At 36.3% G+C, this 14,944-nt stretch overlaps 1 protein-coding gene across 5 annotated transcripts in view; it reads right to left on the reverse strand.

Moving 5' to 3' along the window:
- SOS1 (SOS Ras/Rac guanine nucleotide exchange factor 1) overlaps window positions 1–14,944 on the reverse strand; it is a 140,404-nt gene that overhangs the window by 86,177 nt on the left and 39,283 nt on the right. The gene's annotated exons all lie outside the window — the stretch shown is intronic.

Genomic DNA, 14,944 nt, shown 5'->3' on the forward strand with positions numbered 1-14,944 from the left:
GCCAAAAAAGCTAAAAATAAATCTAATCAAGACTCAAAAGCTAACATCCATTTATAGAAACTATGACACATATAAGTTAGATATTACCCTAAGAAAGTAAACAGAAAAACCCAGAATGTTGAACATCTTGCACGACAACTGACCCAGTTTCTCCAACAAGTCAATTGGGAGAGGAGGGTCTGTAAATTAAAGAAATTTAAGAGATATAACAACTACATTTAATATGCAGTCCTTGTTTGGCTTCTGATTCCAATAAACCAACTGCAAAAACAACACTTCTCAGAAAAAATGGACAAATTTGAATTCTGACTGGTATTATTAGGTGCCACCAAGAAATTATTAATTTTGATAACTATGATAATGGTATTACAGTTATATAAGAAAAAATGCATTTTGAAATATGCAGAGAGGAAATGACCTCTGATGAATGCGATTTGCTTTAAAGTACTTCAGGAAAAATAAAAAGGAAGGTGGATGAAGATGAAGTAAATGTGGCAAAATCTAGGTAACTTCAGGTGATGGGCACGTGAAGATTTGTTCTGTCTACTTTGTGTATGTTTTAAATTTTTCATTTAAAAATACTGGAGTGGGATATAAAAATATTGTGTATCACCTACAGAGACTATCACCAATGCAAATTCACCTCACTCCTACTATTCCCTTTGCAACGATCTGGGGTTGGGCCCCACGATCTGCATCTTTAACAAAATACCTCGGAGGAAATTCTTGCAAGTGGTCCTGAGATCACACTTTGAGAAATATTAACATCGAAGAAGGAACTCCTAAAATCAGTCCTAAATATATCTGGGGAAGTTAAGAAGAGGATTGATAGAAGATCTTTAACCTGAGCTGACTTTTGAAAAATGAATGGAAATCTTCTGGATGGAATCAGTAAGGAGGGCAATCTGGCAGGAATACTATAAGTAAGCACACAGATATGAGAGTCCATACTGCAGTTTAGGAAATACAAAGCAGTTTGGCATGATTAGAATATAAGGAAGCATGATGGGAAGATGGTAGGAGATGAGGTAGGCAAGAGATACAATGTAGAAGATTTCTGTAGGCCATGCTAAAAAAATTAAACTATATTTAATATATTTGATGCAAAGGGAAATTTTATTCTATATTCTAAACAGTTCAGTTATGGGACTTTGGAAACAGAATGTCCATGCCTTAAGGATTATTTCCGTCTTAAAAAGGGTCTTGGTAAAAAGACCTTTTTTTTTTTTTTAATTTTTATTTAAGTAATCTCTACACCCCACATGGGGCTTAAACTCACAACCCCTAGACCAAGAGTCACATGCTCCTCCGACTAAGCCAGCTAGGTGCCCCAAAAAAGACCTTTTCATAAAAAAGACAAGTTATCAACATCATAAAGTTACCTTCAACTAGGTTGACTACCCTGTCCACAACCTAAAATGAGGCCTTAAAAAAAGGCACTAATATCAAATCTTATCAAATAGAACAAAAAATCAATCAACATACCTACATGTTATCATTACGTGCATACAGTATGTGCCTGTGTACTGTTAAGTACATGTATTTCCTAGTTCAGTCCACTAAAAGGGCCTAAAGGTACGTATACATACCTCAGTAACAATGAGCACATCCAGTGCCCTGATCTTGGTTTCTAACACCATTCCCCAAAAGAGAAAGATGAGTTCCTTGGAGACATGACTGATTCTAGGTCTGGGGAAGGAATATACAGAATGAGCCTAGAGCACATTGCAGTACTGGAAAGTAAAGAAGTGCTCAAAAACTAAAAGGGTGGGTATGTCAAAAAGACATAGGGGGGAATAAAGAAGGAATGAAAGAAAGGGAAAAACAACACAGGAGCCAACATGAGAGGGCTCTCAATGATCAAAGATGGTACAATTTGAGCAAGAAAATAATAGAGTACTGGATTATAACCCAAAGTATAAAATAAATAAATATCCATTAGGCCATTCTGATATAGATACAGATAGATATATGAAATATAAATATATATTTATTTTCATAAATAAAGGGAGATTGTCTCTTTTCATATCTATATAAATATAGATATTCCTTTAAAAAAAAAGATTTATTTGACAGAGAGTGAAAGAGCACAAGCAGGGGGAGCAGCAGTGGGAGAGGAAGAAGCAGGCCCCCTTCCGAGCAGGGAGCCTGATGCGGGACTCGATCCCAGGACCCTGGGATCATGACCTGAGCCGAAGGCAGATGTTTAACCATCTGAGCCACCTAGGTGCCCGGTCTTTCCTTTATATATATATGCAACTATAAAGTTACTCCCTCCCCTACCTTTTCCATATTCTTTAGAAGCAACTTGGGGGTCTATACTATACTCTTCAGTTACAATCCATTTCCATATAATATGTAGAAGATGGGGGGTGGAGGAATAACTTTATAGTGGATAAAGCTAAGAAACACTACCTTGACCATGTTATCAAGGTTAACGTCCACAATGACAAGTCATGTTTATAACGTGTACCTTTGATATGCTGTGACAAAAAAATGGCACTTTACCTCTGTAGTTTTCCTACCAAAAACCAATAACCTCAGTCTAACCATGAGAAAAGCAAGGGACAAATCCAAACTGAGGAGTATCCTGCAAAAAACCTGACCAGTACTTCTCAAAGTCATCAAGGGCAGGGGAAGTCTGAGAAACTGTCACAGACCAGAGGAGGCAAGGGAAACAAGATGACTAAATGTAATGTGGTATCCTGGGTGGGATTCTGAAGCAAAAAGGGACACTGGGGGGGAACTGGCAAAATGTGAATAAGGTGGCAAGTTCAGTAAATAATAATGTACTAATGATTTTTTAGTTGTGACATATGTAACACAGTGACATGTGGCATTAATAAGGAGAAATTAGGGGGCGCCTGGGTGGCTCAGTTGGTTAAGCATCTGCCTTCGGCTCAGACCATGATCTCAGGGACCTGGAATCAAGCCCCCCCCCGGCCCCTGCTCATGTTCTCTCTCAAATAAATAAAATCTAAAAAAAAAATAAGGAGAAATTAGGTAAGGAATATACAGGAATCTTCTGTATTATCTTTGCAACTTTTCTGTAAATATAAAACTGTTGTAAAGTAAAATGTTTATTTTTAAAAGTGTGGGTTGTGGCTGAAGTAGTACGAGAAGGAAACTTAAAGCTTTAATGTTTATGTCATAAGAGAAGAAAGGATGAAAATGCATCCAAAGCAAGAAACTGGGGGTGGGGGGAGAAAGATACATTAAAACAGCACTACCAAAAAAAAAGAAATAAAAAGCAATAATAAATAAAAAACCAGAGAGCTCCCTGGACCCTCACACCATGTGATGATGCAGAGAGAAAGTGGCTAAGAACCAGGTTGCAGGCCCTCATCAGACACCAAATCTGCCTTGATTTTGGACTCCCTATGCCCCAGAATTGTGAGAAATAGATTTCTGTTGTTTATAAGTCACCCAAGTCTATGGTATTCTGTTACAGCAAATGAATGGACTAAGATACAAACCATATAAAAAAAAAATCAAAATGGATCAAATACATAATTGTGATGAACAAAAGATTTAGAAACCTTTAAAAAAGTACAGAAGAACATCTTTATAACTTGAGGCAGGAAAGAATTTCTTTGAAAAGACACAAAAAGTACAAAACAAAGAAAAATCATAATTCAATTTCTTAAATTAAGAACTACTGCTTCATTAAAGAAAACACAGAGAGTACAAAGCTAAGTCACACACTGGGAGAAAATAAATGGAGCACATATAATCCACAAAGTATAAATATCCAGGATAAATAAAGAACTCTAAAGTATTAATAAAAATAAACACCCCATTTTTTTAAACAGGTAAAAAGACATGTACAGGCATTTCATATAAGAGGAAACACAATTGCCCCATAAATAATACAAAGGTGCTCAGCTTCGACCTTGTAAAGTATTCAGGTAAATATAAATTAAAACTCTGAAATATAATTTCAGATCTTACTATTTTGACAAAAATTTAAAAGTCTGAGAGTCAAGTGTTGGTGAAGATGTGAAGAAATGGGAATTTTCATTCATTACTGGTGGAAATAAACAACATGACCTTTTTGGATTAAAGTTTGAGAATACTGGGGAGCCTGGGTGGCTCAATCAGTTAAGCGTCAGCCTTTGGCTCAGGTCATGATCCCAGGGTCCTGTGATGGAGCCCCGCATCGGGCTCCCTGCTCAGTGGGGAGTCTTGCCTCTCCCTCTCCCTCTGTCCCTGCTCATGCTCTCTCTCTCAAATAAAATCTTTAAAAAAATGTTAACAGTAAGTAATGTTTGAAAAGCTAAACTTGGAAACAACTCCAACATCTAGCAACATCAGAATGGATAAATACATTGTAGTAAATTCACAAAATGGAATATTATATCAGTGAAAATGACTTTCATAACATAAATGACTTTCAAAATCATAATATTGGGCAAAAATGTAAGTTACAGATTAATATAAACAATATGATTCCATTTATATCAAGATGAGAAAAAAGGCAAAACCAAACCATGCCTTGTTCAGGAATTTATACATTTGTGATAGAACTGTAAAGAAATGTAAGCAGTCGATTAATCCAAAACTCAGTAAATTGTTACTTCCAGGTGATGGGAGAGGACATGCAATTAGGTAGCGAAACACAGGGGTCTTTTAAAGTATAAGAAATAAATTATATCTTAAACTATGTGTTATGTACCTAGGTGTTCATTTTAAACTGAATGTGTAAGTTACATGCACTCTTTTAAATGTATGATATACTTAAAAATTTTTAAAAATTAAAAGATTATGAGTAATATTTAAAACTATTTTTCTAGTCTTGGAAGTTTTAAGTATTTTCTTCAATAAATGTTATAAAATATAAATAATATATAACTTTTCCAAGTAACAAAATATCTTTATTGTTAATTTGGATGATGAGAGGGGCGCCTGGGTGGTTCAGTTGGTTAAACCGCTGCCTTCAGCTCAGGTCATGATCCCAGGGTCCTGGGATGGAGCCCCACATCGGGCTCCCTGCTCATGCAGGAAGCCTGCTTCTCCCTCTGCCTGCCGCTCCCCCTGCTTGTGCTCTCTCCCTCTCCCTCTCTCGCTCTCTCTCTCTCTGTGTCAAATAAATAAATAAAATCTTTAAAAAAAAATTTGGATGATGAGATTGAGCAAAACAAATAAACTGATGCAACTATAAACCTGGTCCTGGCAAACAGGCATATGAGATTTTACAAGTTCTTTTTTTTTTTTTAAGATTTTATTTATTTATTTGAGAGCGAGCGAGTGAGCAGAAGCAGGAGGAAGGGGCTGAGGGAAAGAGAAAACAGAGTCCCCGCTGAGCAGGGGGCCTGACATAGAGCTTGATCCCAGGACCCTGAGATTATGACCGGAGCCAAAGGCAGACAGACGTTTAACCGACTGAGCCACCCAGGCGCCCCTACAAGTTCTTAACTGTAAATGTTTGCAAAAGTAGCCTAGTATTAACCAAATTAGAATCTACTATCTGTCAATAAAGGTTGAAATACAACCTACGGAATAATATTTCCATAGCAATAACGTAAGATAGTGCTTGTTCGTTAGCAAAGAATGTTCATAGTTGTTAAGTTAAAAAGTTCTAATGATTTTGGTCATAAAAGCTTTTTTAAAAACCCAAATATTCTTTCTGTTTTTAATTTCAATTAAATGGAATGGAATGAGAAATTTAACAAACTGACCAAAATTAGAAAAAGACATTACCCGGGCGCCTGGGTGGCTCAGTTGGTTAAGCGACTGCCTTCGGCTCAGGTCATGATCCCGGAGTCCCGGGATCGAGTCCCAACATCAGGCTCCCTGCTCGGCGGGGAGCCTGCTTCTCCCTCTGACCCTCCCCCCTCTCATGTACTCTCTCTCTCTCATTCTCGCTCTCTCAAATAAATAAATCTTTAAAAAAAAAAAAAAGACATTGCCCAGTGACACTGAAAAGTGGCTTAGTCTTTTTTTCCTGCATTTATTAATGAAGTAAAATCCATACTATGTTCTGTAGTCAGAATTTAATTGGTCACTTGTCTGTTTTGCAATTTTTATGGAAACATCAATTAATAGTGAAGAAATCCTGGTCTTTCACTCTGATTAATTACACAACTAATAAAACTGGGTTGTACTGACTTCCTCATAGAATCTCATTTAAAATTCTAAAAATGGAACCAAAATTTGTTAACTTTGGTGGGTGAAGAAAACTTGTGTTTAGGCCTATGTATATATAATTAAGAATAAAAGGTCCTATAACTTTATATGTATACATTACTTTATTTATCTTGGGAAATTTTTGATTTTTAAATATTTACAAATATTTAATCCATGTTATATAATTTTTGACAATTTCCCTGATTTTTAATTCATAAATATAGTATCTGACTATTCACAAGTTTCTGGATTTTTTATTAAAAACATTTATTGAACCCTCTCCATAAAGAATACTCTCCTAGGTTATATAAAAAGGATATAGACAATAATACCTATTTAAGAGTTAAGAGTAAAGCTGAAGAAAGGAAACACAAACACATACAATCATAAAATCTTAAGTGTTGGAAAGAAAGAGCCAGAAGTGACTTGGTATCCTAACTTCCCACCTAAGGAGGCTGTCTTACAAAATAGCTTGAGGGACACCTGGCCTCAGTTGGTTAAGCAGCTGCCCTCAGCTCAGGTCATGATCTCAGGGTCCTGGGATCAAGCCGCAGGTGGGGATCCCTGCTCAGTGGGGAGTCTGCTTCTTGCCCTTCCCCTCCCTCTGCCCCTCTCCCCATGCTCGTGTTCTCTCTGCCTCAAATTAAAAAAAAAAAAAAATAGCTTGAAAGTACAATGTATCACATCAAAAGTTCAAAAAGCTGACAAAGTACTAAGAATAATCAAGTTTTGGACTAATTAAGCACAGGTGCCTGGCTTCTTTCCCTTGTTATGCACTAGTAGCTTTTTTTTTAATCCTATTTCAATATAAGTTAGAGCCAATGAGTATTATAGTCAAACTCTTGTCTCATATAAAGATGTTGAACAGAGAAATTTTCACAAAACTGAGTTTGAAAGTTTTATCCAGAAGCATCCTATTTCTAATTTTAATGTTTGCTCCAGGGAGAAAAGTTAACCTGAATTGACCATGTCATGAACTGTTCAATTTATTTCATTTTGTTACTTGTATGTAAAATGTAATGTAAATCAAATCAAATAAGGACTTAAGCCCTCAGCTATTATGTAGCCAAGGGACAGGACAGTTAGGTACTTTACAAAACTTGTTCAAAATCTAAATTTATATGGGAGAATAGCAAAATGATTCAAGCCGCAGGAGGAAGAGAGATAAAACAAACATACTATATAAACATCAGAGTTAACACTATAGACCACATTAGCCTGATAGAATGTTTGGTAGTTCTTCTAACCTTCCCCTTACAATTCTTTCATTCATACAACAAATATTTGTTGAGCAGCCCACATATATGCTCAGCACTGTAGTAGGCATTTGGGAAAAGCAGAAAAGACAAAGTTCTAGTCCTCACAGAACTTACATTCTTTGCTCTAGGTTAGACTTGTGTTACTGGGTCTTTTCCCTCATTTTCCTCTGTATTTTTGGCAAAGGAAAACTAGATCTATGTTAATGAAAGAATAAAGAAGAACAAATAATTTTTTTAAAAAGATATCTTAATGTAATAATCAAAATTTACTCTTAATTTACCTGAGAATAACTAGAAATCTAGCCAGGTCTTAAAGCTCAAGAAAGAAGTTAAGGCCAAAGACCTGGATCTGGAGTTCACCCAATCACTCACAGGAAATAGTACAAACTAAGGGCGGATAAAATCTCTCACTCCAGGGTTAAGACCATAGAGCAGTGAAGGAGAGGATGGCATCTTGGTAGCACCTACATCCAAGCAGCAAACAGATGAAGATAAGGCAAAACAAAAACCATTGTCCAAGATCTTTAAGTGCTGCAAAACTCAAGAGTATTTTGAGAAGACCAATTAATGAATAGCTATAGTGTTTCCACCAATTCCCTAACAGGTAACAATTTTTATCAGGGTCTTATTTATTCCTCCAGAGAGTCTCCATACAAAAACAAGCAAGCACAAATATAATTTTTTTTTTTTTTACCAGAAACGTTTCCAAGTAGTTTCAGAAACTTGCTTCTGAAGAAAAAGTTTTTTCAAAAACTTTTCACAGAAAAGTTTCAAAAACAGTGGAAGGATTCCCATATATCTTTCATGTAGATTCACCAATTTTTTAAGATATTGCCGTATTTGCTATATCAGTTACTGTTTCTGTCTTTGTCTCTGTCCTTGTCTCTCTATACATATAAACATACCTACATACACATATGTGTGTATATTTCTTCATAATTACTTGAGTGCAGTTTGCATACAGCAACCCCTTTGCCCCAAACATTTCAGTGAGTCAGTGTGCATTTCCTAAGAAGGATTTTCATTTACATCATCAGAATAAAACTATTAAATTCAAAACTAACATTGATACAATATTACTCTCTAATCTCCAGACCTTTTTCAAATTTCAGTGACGGTCCCAACAATGTTCTCTATAGAGACTGCTTTTCCTGGTCAGGATCATCTACTGCATTCAAATTTCATGCCTCCTTAGTCTCCTTCTATCTGGAACAGTTCCTCAGTCTTTCTTTGTCTTTCCTGGTGTTGACATTTAAGAGGACAGGCCATTTAGTTTCATAATGTTCCTCACCACTTTGCCTGCCTCTGATAACTCTCCCTTCCCCAGTTTCTGGTTTTCCTACCCACTTCCAGCAGTTGCAACAAAAGGAACAGGTCCCTGGTAAAAACTGTTACCTGTTAGGGAATTGGTAGAAGCATTATTCCCACTTAATAATTTATAAAACCAAATATATGAAACAAAGATTTTCAGATATTGGGAAACAGGCAGTTCAAACTATGATGCCTAAAGAGAAGGGAAACAAATGAGGTGAGCTCTCTAACTGGTCAGCTTCTGCCTGGAAGCGGCTTTCAGGCCACTGAGCAGGGAGAGAGTGGAACAAGGTCTCAAGGGAGCCCAGCAATCTCAAATTCAGGAGACAGAAATCATGCAGGGCAAGGTAGCTAAATATGTGCAATAGGGCACTAAAATGGAGAGGACTTCCCAAGACAGAGGAAGCTCCAGAGATCTGCAGAGTACCCTCAAATCTATGGCTGAATACTGATATGCACATGTGAGAAAAAATTCCCCAAGGCCAGGAAAGAACCACCAAAAGGGCCGCAGACAAAACAATTCCTGGGTCTCACACAGGAGCAGGATTAGTTCATGCTCCCATCAGTCGTGGTGGAAAGATCTCTTAACACATGGGGTATCATGTAAAGTTCTCAGGAAAACACTGTCTCGGTAGTAAAACTAAAGCCTCCGCTCTACCATAGCTTAAAGCAAGTCTCAAACGGATTAAACCCTAAATAACTTAATTACTTGTCAGAACAAAATATAACACTATTCATAAAATATAACAAAATCCAGTACCCAACAATGTAAAACTCACAATTTCTATAACCAATCAAAAGTTACCAGCACATGCAAAGAAGTGGGAAAATATAACCCAAAAGCAGAAGAGGAGTTAATCAACTGAACCCAGAAAATGGCAAAGATGATGGAATTAGCAGACAGCGAAATTGAAATAGCTAGTGTAAGGCCACAAAACAAGTCGCCACAAATTCAAAAAAAACAAAACAAAACACAAAAAACTGAAGTCATATCATGCATCTTTTCTGACCACAATGCTATGAAACTAGAAATCAACCACAAAAAAATCTGAAAAGAGCACAAATACATGGAGATTAAATAATGTGCTACCAAACGATGAATGGGTCAACCAAAAAAAAAAAAAAAAATCAAAGACATCAAAAATTACATGGAAACAAATGAAAATGAAATGAAAACACAACAGTCCAAAATGTCTGAGAGGGAAGGTTATGGCAATACAGGCCTCCTCAAGAAGCAAGAAGAATCTCAAATAAACAACCTAACCTCACACCTAAAGGAGCTAGAAAAAAAGAAGAACAATACCCCAAACCAGCAAAAGGAAGGAAAATGAAGGGAATATTAAAGATTAGGGCAGAAATGAATGATATAGAAACTAAACACAATAGAACAATGAATAAAACCAGGAGATGGTTCTTTGAAAAGATCAACAAAATTGATAAACCTCTAGCCAGACTCAAAAAAAGGAGGGGGGGACCCAAAGAAACAAAATCACCAATGAAAGAGGAGAAATAACAACCAACACCACAGAAATATAAACAACTGTTAACAGAATATTATAAAAACCTATATGTCAAGAAATTGGGAAAACTCAGAAGAAATGGATAAATTCCTAGAAACATAAAACTTACCAAAACTAAAGCAGGGAAAGACAAAAAATTTGACCAGACCAATTACCAGCAATGAAATTGAATCAGTAATAAAAAAAATTCCCCCAAAACAGACGTCCAGGACCAGATGACTTCACAGAATTCTACTAAACATTTAAAGAGTTAATACCTATTTTTCTCAAACTATTCCAAAAAAAATATAAGAGGTAGGAAAACTTCCAAATTCATTCTATAAAGCCAGTATCATTCTGATACCCAAACCAGATAAAGACACCACAAATAAAGAGAACCCACAGGCAAGTATCTCTCAGGAATATAGATGCAAAAATCATCAAAAAATATTAGCAAACTGAATCCAACAATACATTAAAAAAAATCATATGTCATGACCAAGTGGGATTTATTCCCAGAATGCAAGGGTGGTCCAATATTCACAAAATAATCACGTGATATGTCACATCAATAAAAGGAAGGGTAAAACCATATGATCATTTTAATACATGCAGAAAAAACATGTGACAAAGTACAACACCCATTCATGATACAAACCCTCTGCAAAGTAGGTCTAGAGGGAACATACCTCAACACAATAAAGGTCTTATATGAAAACCCACAGCCGACATCATACTCAATGGTGAAAAACAGAGCTTTCCCCCCGCATGGTCAGAAACAAAACAAGGATGTCCACTCTCACCACTTTTATTCAACACAGTACTAGAAGTCCTACCTACAGCAAGTAAACAACATAAAAAAATAAAAGACATCCAAATTGTAAGGAAAAAGTAAAACTCTCACTGTCTGCAGATGACATGATACTATATATAGAAAACCCTAAAGACTCTACCAAAAAATTACAAGACTGATAAATGAATTTAGTAAAGTCACATGATACAAAATCAATGTACAGAAATCTGTTGCATTCCTATTAATAATGAAGTAGCAGAAAGTGAAAGTAAGGAAACAATCACATTTACAATTGCACCAAAACCAATAAAACACCTAGGAATAAACTTAACCAGAGAGGTGAAAGACCTGTACTCTGAAAAGTATAAAACACTGATGAAAGAAATTCAAGACAACATAAAGAAATGGAAAGACATTCCATGCCTATGGACTAGAAGAACAAATATCATTAAAATGTCTATACTACCCAAAGCAATCTACAGATTTAATGCAATCCCTATCAAAATACCAACAGCATTTTTCACATAAGTAGAACAAACAATCCTAAAATTTGTACGAAATCATGAAAGACCTCAAATAGCCAAAACAATCTTGAAAAAGAAAAATGAAACTAGAGGTATCACAATTCCAGGTTTCAAGTTATATTACAAAGCTGTAGTAGTCAAAACAGTATGGTACTGGCACAAAAACAGACACAGAGATCAATGGAATAGAGTAGAAAACCCAGAAATAAACCCACAATTATATGGTCAATCCATCTTCAACAAAGGAGGAATGAATATACAATGGGAAAAGACAGTCTCTTCAACAAATGGTACTGGGAAAACAGGACAGCTACATGCAAAAGAATGAAACTGGACCACTTTCTTGCACCATACACAAAAATAAACTTGAAATGGATTAAAGACCTAAACGTGAGACCTGAAACCATAAAAATCCTTGAAGAGAGCAAAGGCAGTAATTTCTCTGACATTGGTCACAGCAACATTTTTCTGGATATGTCTCCTGAGGCAAGGGAAACAAAAACAAAAACTAGTGGGACCACATCAAAATAAAACATTTCTGCACCGTGAAGGAAACAATCAACAAAACTAAAAGGCAAATGAGAGAATTGGAGAAGATATTTGCAAATGGCCTATCCAATAAAGGGTTAGTATCTAAAACATAAAATGAACTTATACAACTCAACACCAAAAAAACCAAATAATCCAATTTAAAAATGGACAGCAGACATGAACATTCTCTAAAGAAGACGTACAGATGGCCAAAAGACACATCAAAGAGATGCTCCACATCACCCATCAGGGAAACATAAATCAAAACTACAATGAGATATCACCTCACACCTCTCAGAATGGCTAAAATCAAAAACACAAGAAACAACAAGCGTGGGTGAGGATGTGGAGAAAAGGAACCCTCTTGTACTGTTGATGGGTATGAAAACTCGTGCAGCCACTATGGAAAACAGTATGGAGATTCCTCAAAAAATTAAAAATAGAACTACCACATGATCCAGAAATTGCACTACTGGGTATGTACCCCAAAATACAAAAATACCCCTATGTTTATTGCAGCATTATTTACAATAGCCAAACTATGGAAGCAGTCCAAGTGCCCAACCACAGATGAATGGATAAAGAAAATGTGGTTATACACATTCAATAGAATATTATTCAGCCATAAAAAAGAATGAAATCTTGAATTTGCAGTAACATGGACAGAGCTAGAGAGTATAATGCTTAGCAAAGCAAGTCAGTCAGAGAAAGACAAATACCATATGATCTCAGCATAAGTGGAATTTAAGAAACAAAAGAAACAAGCAAAGGAAGAAAAAAAGAAACAAACCATGTAACAGACAACTATAGAGAACTGATGGTTACCAGAGGGGAGGTTGGTGGGGGGAAGGGTGAAATAGGTGATGGGGATTAAAGAGTACACTGATCACGATGAAAAAAATAAAATAATAAATAAAATAGGCAGTATAAATATACTCCATATGCTTAATAATGTAAAGGAAAAATATGAACATGATGAGGAAAAAGATACAAAAAAAATCTAAATAAAACTTCTAGAGATAAAATTATAATATCTGAAATAGACAATACAGCAGATTGGATATTGCAAAATAAAATACACGGAAACTTCAAGACACAGAAGGAAAACTCTCCAAAATGAAGCACAGACAGGGGAGGGGGGAAAAAAAAAGACTGAAAAAAATGAACAAGTCTCCATGACCTGTGGGGCAATATTAAGCAGTCTAACATATATGTGACTGGAGTCCCAGCAAGGGAGACAGAAAAAAATTTTTAACAAGGAATAAGCTCCACTTTGGGGGGCTGTGTCTAAGCTCCAGGCCCACCAAGAGCACTCTGGCAAATACTGCAACAAAGTAGTTGATTGCGTTTTAAGAAACCACAGGATTCATATTTCTAGTTTTTACTCTGATAGGATTAAAACCTTGACATGTTTAGTCTAAGTATGTCCCTTTTCTTTTATTTATCAATGGGGGAGGGAATAAGAACATTAAAAAAAGAAGGGAAAAGTTATTTTCTATCTCAACTGGACTCAAATATTTATTGAAGGTCTGCTGTGTTAGCAAGACATTATTCTAAATGTCAGAGATTCAACATTAAACAAAGTTCACCCAGAGCTTGTATTTTAGTAAGAACAGGGCTCCAGCCATGTGCTTTTATTTTTAAAAAGTAGGAAACCTTAATCTGAACCTCAATCCACTGAAATGAGACATCAGGTATACATAAGCAAAAAGGATGGAGTGCCTGGGTGGCTCAGTTAGTTGAGCATCCAACTCTTGGTTTCTGCTCAGGTCATGATCTCAGGGTCATGGGATAGAGCTCGGATCCGCACTCGGCGGGGAGTCTGCTTGAGGTACTCTCTCTCTTCCCCTCCCTCTGCCCCCTCCCCGACTCACACACACACACACACACACACACACACACTCTCTCTCTCTCTCTCTCTCAAATAAATACTTTAAAAATATATATATGTTAAAAAAGGGGAAACCACAAATGTAACTCCAATACACGGGATAGTCTTTTTTTAGTACATCTAAGGTTTCCATGAATTTAATGTCTTATTATTCAAAGTACATAAAACACTCTACTCACACATAACTAATGAATGTATCATGTAAGCACATAACTGGTGGTTAATCCAGAAATTATTTCTTCCCCAACAGAGCCAGGTCTATATCCTCCCTGTATCCTTTAAGGTAACTAGCATGTCCCCTGTTAATTCCACTCCTTGCCCACCACCAGTCTTCTTGCATTCTTTTCCAGAAGCCAGAATCCCTAGCCACATTAGGATAAATCAGAGGAACAAGAATTCTGTTCACAGAGTACTTATGAAATGAATGGATGAATCACACTGTTAAATTCTATATAGTATTAGCTATATCATTATGAGTTAAATAGTAATATTTTGTAGAATAGTATTGTTATTGGGCTGAACTGTGTCCCCTAAAAAATGCATATGTTGAAGTCCTAATTCCCAGCACTTCAGAATGTGACTATATTTGGAGCTAGGTTCTTTAGAGGCAATTCAATTCAAATGAGGTCATTAGGGTAGGCCCAAATCCAATCTGACTGGTGTTCTTGTGACAAAAGGAATTTCGGACACATATAGACAACAGAGGAGAGACCATGCAAAGACACGGGAAGAAGATGGCCATCTACAAGCCAAGGACAGAGGTCTCAGAAGCAATCAACCCTGCCAAAACACTGATCTCAGACTTCTAGTCTCCAGAATCACAACAAAATAAATTTCTGTTGTTTAAGCCATCTAGTTTGTTATGGCAGCCCTGGGCAAACTAATGCAACTATGTATCCATTAAAAAGAATTACAGCTATGCCATTTGATAGACTTCCATTGGGTTTCTTTTTTTTAAGATTTTTTTTTTTTATTTGAGAGAGAGAGAAAGAGAAACAGCAGGGGCAGAG

This window comes from Eumetopias jubatus, unplaced genomic scaffold, assembly GCF_037043125.1.
Source record: "Eumetopias jubatus isolate StellerSeaLion01/CBP00866 unplaced genomic scaffold, mEumJub1_p1.0 scaffold_9, whole genome shotgun sequence".
Classification (NCBI taxonomy): Eukaryota; Metazoa; Chordata; class Mammalia; order Carnivora; family Otariidae; genus Eumetopias; species Eumetopias jubatus.